The 6,820-nt window shown below is 35.0% G+C and overlaps 1 non-coding gene across 1 annotated transcript; it reads right to left on the reverse strand.

The window, feature by feature from the left end:
* Nucleotides 1-6,494: 6,494 nt before the first annotated feature.
* TRNAT-CGU (transfer RNA threonine (anticodon CGU)) lies at nucleotides 6,495-6,567 on the reverse strand. Its single transcript has one exon. It is a non-coding gene; the product is annotated as a tRNA-Thr (tRNA).
* Between the last annotated feature and the right edge of the window lie 253 nt (nucleotides 6,568-6,820).

A 6,820-nucleotide genomic window follows, 5' to 3' on the forward strand; every position in this document is an offset into this window, starting at 1 on the left:
CATCCTAGCCACGTGGGGCTTAGCATTGTCCTGTAACAGAAGGACTCCTTTGCGATTCAGAAGTGCTGGCTCCAGAGTTTTGAGTTTTTCTTGAACACGGCTCAACTGCTGACAGTATATAATTGCATTGGTGCTCTGACCAGCTGGTATCAGTTCCCGATGCACGATGCCGCGAGCAGTCCGCCAAACCCACAGGAGGACCTTCTTCTAGTGCAGTTGTGGTTTCGGCTGTTTTGGAGACGGTTCATGGGATGCTAACCAATGATGACAGCGCCGTGGAGCTTCGTACAGGATCCTCTTCTCATCACATGTCAACACCCTGTCCAGAAATGGCTCCTTCCTCAAACGAGACGACAAAGAAATACAGGAAGAAATACAGGTGTCTGCTCGCGTTGCCTTCTGGCCCGGAGTCAAATCATGTGGGACCAATCGACCCAACTTGTAGTGCTTCCCAAATTGTTGGAGGTGCTGACGAATGGTTTTTCCACTCACACTGAATTGTAGAAAAAAAAATTATATATAGTCTCAATTCCTCACATGTCTGGCCACTGTTCGCCTCAATTGCTGTCTGAAGATCTTCATTTTGTACATGTGTTAGTCCTCCGGCATGTGGTACGTCTTTTAGTGTTTCGTCCCCGTCCTTAAACTTGTTAAACCACGGCTGTCCGCGTACTCTCACCAAAGGCTTGACAGGCTTCCGACCCGCTGCAGTGGCGTGTGACCCCAGTTTGAACTTGCGCAGCATAGACGCCCTTATGACGCTCTGTTGAGGTCCCATGTTTACTCTGTCCTTATGCAAGTTCAAGGTATAACTGAACTGCTACAACCAGGTAGTATGTTGGATATATCCACACCAACAACTGACCTTCGCCTTATCTCCATTCGAATTCAACGCAAGATATGAAGGCCAATGGAACACAGATCTCCACAAAAAGTGACAGAACTTTCTTCGTTAGTTTTATATTTATTTATTACATAACTCACAGTCTCGTGAACTTTTTCGAATTGATCTAAGTAGATATCACCGTCTTTCCTTTGCGAGTCCGCATTAGAAAATGTGTAGATTTCGATATTCACATAAATAAATTAACGTTCTAGAAATGAACCTTTGACTATTGTTACGAGTGTAGAGATGGAACCATTCTTGAGATTGGGAGCTAGTACTTGGTGGAGCCATTAACAACGCCAGCTTTAATTTCTTGTTAGTACAAGAGAAGGTGCAGATAATTTGAGGACGGCGAGTAGTTTTTTTTTTTTTTTTTTTGATAGTTTTATATTACTTTATATATATTAAAGCATAGGAGGGAATCGCTGGCAAATTTGTTCACCGTGGGCGCTCGTTCCTTGCTCCCTCTGGCGTCGTCACTGGGTGGAGCCACCTTTGGCAGCACATGGAGCTTTAATCCTACGTGGCATCGTATATAGTAAGTCATAATAATATATGGGTATGTGTGGATGTTTGTGAAATTTTAGTTTGTAGGTTTATTTATTTTTATCTATTTATTTATACTTATTTCTGAACATTACTAGAATCTATGGCCTTAAGAAAGTCACTTATAACAGATGACATTCCTCGGCGAGCACACTATCTGGAGAAGGGGGAATGAAAGAAGCGACCTGGGACCTGCATATTAGATACCGGTATCTACCATTTCGACATTTGCCTGATGAGGGAATGAGGAAAATCCAGTATAAATCTAACTCAGGATGACTGGGTTGAAAAGACTTTTACACTTTCTCAACTAGTATCCCCAACAGGATTCGAACCCCAGACTGCTTGCACAAAGCAGGGGGGTCAGAGAGGGGCATTTGTTCCCCCTCTAAGTTTGAGAAATACGTATTATGTAGATGTACGTATGTACTATTCTAATAAAAAATGAGAAACTCTTTTGTCGGTGGAAAATTTTGTCCCTCTATAACAAAATCTGAAATGACGATGCTGCGACCAAAGGTGAGAGAATTAGCGACTACGCTACATGGGACCACTAATAAGTAAACGAAACGATAGTACAGTATTGGTAACAAACAACAATTTCTTCTAGAGAAAAAAAATGTTAATTGTTATTCACAACTTTTAGTGCTTTTTTTTTTTAACGATTTCTTCGAAAACTATATATAGGAAACTCCTCTCTAGATTTTCATTTTATTCAACTTGATATCAGACACTAAAATTTAAGAGTTAATGATACGTATGTTTAGGGCATATCTTATTAGCCACTCCATGTACTCTCATCTTAGTATCATAATCAGGGCCGTGCCGTGGAAAATCAGCGCCCGGGGCGAGAATATACGACGGCGCCCCATACATATATATTCCAAGCAATTTTTCCTATCTTTTTTCCTTTTTTATCCCAAAATTTTCCCCCCTTACTTCGGCGCCCGGGGCCGTTGCCCCGCTCGCCCCCCTGATCATAATGAAGCTTTAATGAGGTTAATCGTATTAACCAACTGGCCGGTTTTTCACCGGGCTAATCCGAAATATTGCTGTTATTTTGATTAAAGCCGGTGGCCGGTACAAACTTCTTACTAGTTCCTTTATGACCAGGTTTTTCAAATTTGTATCTAATTCGTAGCAATTTCATCTAGTTCGAAGTATAGATTTAAAAAGTAATTTCCATTCTTTAAATCAAAAACGGTCACTTTTCACCTTCGATAAATATATACATATATTGTTAATCTGTTTAGATAATTTTAAAGAGATGACAGGGACTGTACCAGGAAAAATTTGAAATTTACTTGTAAGAAATTTTACACATTTATTGAGAGAGGAAAAGGACTTATTAAAGCAATTTCCTGTAGTTGAAGTATAATTTTAAAGAATAAATTTCATTTTCCAAATCCAAAATTGTAACGTAAGGATTAATAATTTTTTTTAAAAAAATCTGTTTCGATAATTTCAAAAGAAGTGGCAGTTATTAGCAAACACAATAAAATGATCAATGCCGATTTCAATTTCTCATTTATAGCACAATGTATCTATAAAGGTTTCTAGTGAATGTACTAAGGATATAGCTACAGAATACAAGTGCTAATGCACTTTTGTTCACAATAGTGCGTTTCCATGAATGGGTCTAAATAGAAATACTTCACACTTAGACCTATATTATAGAGAATTTTGAGCGGGTGCCGTTTTTTTTTTTTTAATTTTCCAGAGTTGGCAACCCTAGTGGTATATTTCAGTATCAGTTTCACTTCAGTAAGTTGAATGGTTCTCACATAGATCTCATTTAATATATATGAAGCATCTATGATTGTATATGAATCATCTTTGGACATTTTTTTGTCGTTAAACACTAATAATATTGTAGAAGTTGATCGTAAGAATAAAGAAATATGTAAGTAGGCGGAAAGAAACAATATTTCATGAATAATTAAATTTTGGATCACTTAATTACTAATATTCGATTTATTAGTAGGCTAATATTAAAGTCTACTATGATAATCCTGCACTTTTAGAGTCATGAATTAAAATCTGATGATTTCAGGACTACAACGTATTCCACCATACTAATAATGAAAGTCGCGGACTTACTTTATAATTTCAATATTTTGTCATAAAGAAAAAAAAATGTTGTCAATACTCAAAACTAAATATTCAATATGTGGTCATCATGTTCGAATGGATGACGAATCATTTTCTTGCTACTATAAATAACCAGGAAAACGAGTCTAAATTAAAAATTATAATTTCCTAGTAATTTTCTGTACTGAATACTATCTATTTTAACTTAATAACCAATATGTCCTTCCTCCTGGCCTAGTAGTTAGTGCATGCGTCTTTGGTGTACGTGGTCCCGTGTTCAATTTCCGGTGGAAGAACACACAAAACAAAACTTCATTAATAATTCATTTTCATTAATAATCTGTTTTGTTTAACTTAAAGAACGTAACTGTCAGAAATTAAACTAAATAATAATAATAACAACAAATATATTGTCTATTATGAAAAATCATATTCTAATTTTACCCACATTTCGATCTTTATTGCTCCTTTTCCAATTATGTTCACAAATAATTATTTATCAGCCATTCTCCTATCTGTGATTCAAAAGTAATTCCTTTTTCAAACGGGAATTTAGTTAAAAACACAAGGAACTGAAACCATAATTCATATTTTGCCACAATGGAGTATTATCATAAATGAAAACATCAGTTAGCGTAATATAATTAGCTCTCTCACTTAACTCATAACATCAATCAGTTCTTAATTGTAAATACTTATCCAAATCAATTAATAATACATCACGTTATGTAATTCTTATGAAATAAAATGATATTCATATGAAACTCAATTGTCCTATCGTTCCTTTTCCTGTCATGTTTACAAATCCTCATTGCCAGCTATCCTTTTATTTATCTATGCGAGAAGGATTGTTCTTTTCCTCAAACGGGAATTTATTAAAAACTACGACAAATTGAAATCATTGATTACAGTTCGCATTTGCACAATTAGAGATTACCTTAAATTCAAACATCAGGTAGCAGGAGGGTGTAATTTGAGATCATGTTATGACTACTAAATAAGTGAAATAAATTATGAATTATAGTTTTTTAGAACCTAGAAGAATGCAAGAATGTCCGTGATAATCAGCCACACACACACAAACTTAAAAAAAAAAAAAAAAAAAAAAAAAAAAAATCGTCCTATTTCGAATATTGACTACTTTGCTTCAAACTGCGGGGTTTATCAATTAAAATCGTTATGTCTACTGGATAAAGGAAATCAGGTGAGTCATTATTTTCTGGAATCTTGAGAGAGTTAAAATTGTCTCTCGGGATCAGTCACGAAAAATTTCCATTCGTTCTATTCCCAATTTGACCTGTTATTGTGCCGAAACATGTTTCGAAATTAAATTTGTTATTTGTGCCACGCACTCTTTAATACGCTGTACATACTTTTATTTTATTATATACAAATAGTGCTTTGTTTTATTTCCTTCTGTTGAATTATATTTTATTATAATGTTATTTTTGTTGATAAAAAAAATCTCACTGCATTCTGCTAGCGTTTTTGGCAGTAACGACGCTAACTTACGGTAACCAGACGTAATGATTTTCACAGTACGGTACTGTTTTACAAGTATTAATAACTGTCCTGTGTGTTGCGCAAATGCCTAGAAAATCCAGAAATGTCCTTTTTTAAAAATGTCCTGCAAAATGTAATGAGTTAACTTACTTGCAATATCTTAATATTTCATTCTTTATTCACAACATTTTGAATCATAGGCACTCTTTTCCTGAACGATGAACCGCTGTGTTTGTTAACACTCCTCAAAAGATTAGGGATGGAGAATAATAAGTAAACCATTGTTTTACAATGCATTGTTTTTACTGAGAAGGACTTGTTGAGATATCGGTAAAGTAGGAAAAGTTTCTTTTTCAAATTATGACAGTGATGTTAACCAAGTTAAATAGAAGTTCTCTCGTGCCGGTCTAAATTTTCTCACATTTCTTAAAACAATACGCTCCGAAAATCGATTTTTAAAAAATCTTTAGCCTAACACGAAGTTTCACTGTACGTTCATAAAAATAAACCACTTTGTCATTTATCAAAGCATTTGGAGTTGTGTTGAATTCCTTCTTTACTTTTGTTGAGTACTTTTATTTTCAACAAAAGTTAATGATTAACCTAAGGTTAACATTAATTGATTTTTTTTTTTAATAAGAGTTTTACTGAAGCAGTAAACTACCATATACTATTATACTTGTGTCCTACTTTTCGCTTGTCAGAATCTGATCACCGTACACTAGCTTTAATTTTTTTGAGGGGGGTGGAGGGAGCAGTTAGTTTTTTGTACACCGAAAATAATAAATAATAGTTTTACAATACTTGACGTACAGTACACACGGAAAAGAAAGTATTTGACAGTTGACAAATTTTCTTTTGCTAATAACTCGGGAACAAATGAATTAATTTGATTTTTTTTTTTGTTATTCATAAGATAGTTATAATTTGATAACTTGCCAAAATTGATACTGTAATAGGTTAATTTATTACTGAGTTATTAAGAAAAGAATTTTGTCAACTGAAGAATAATCTGGTGGCCCAGTCGAGGTATGGATGATGCTATAGGTGGCGGGCCTTTCCCTTGCTTCCGTCTTGCGACGTTACTGGCTTTTGGACAACCTTTACGGAAAAGCCGCAGCTAGCCATAGCCACGTTCTAGATAAATCATGGCAACATCAATAATGTGTAGTCATATATTCTTGCGCGATGACGAGTGATTGAATTTTTAATTTTGAGCGCTGGCAACAAGTTTTTTTTTTTTTTTCTATTTGAAAAGATGTTTAGAACTTGGGCTGGGTTCACGAGTTTCATTATTAATGTGTATTAATATGTGGTAGCCGTGAAATCACTAGATTTTAATTTATCACACTAAAGTGTAGGATTACTACCGTCTACAATATGATTGAATCGGTATGAAACTAAAGAAACAAAAAAAAAAAAAAAAAAAAAAAAAAGAAAAAAAAGAAAGAAAGAAAGAAAAATATACTGCCTCCTGTGAGATTCGAACTCACGACCCCTGGTTTACGAGACCAGTGCTCTAACCACTGAGCCAAGGAGGCGCACTACCGTGCTTTTTATGAGCCTTTGTTAATTTGTGTGGCTGAACGTTTCCCTTGTGCACTACGTATTGAACGACGTGACATTTTATCCCCTCCAGTGACGTCACGGAAAGCTAACAGGTGGAAGAACCAATTCACTTGCTTTTTCTTGTTGTTGTTGTTGTATTTATTTAACTTTTGTAATCGATTTTCGATATAAAATGCTGATGACAGGAGAACCCAATTAAATAGCGTTGGTTTTTGATTTTTCTTT

Source organism: Thermobia domestica, chromosome 2 (assembly GCF_964235325.1).
Source record: "Thermobia domestica chromosome 2, izTheDome1.hap1.1, whole genome shotgun sequence".
NCBI classification, from domain to species: Eukaryota; Metazoa; Arthropoda; class Insecta; order Zygentoma; family Lepismatidae; genus Thermobia; species Thermobia domestica.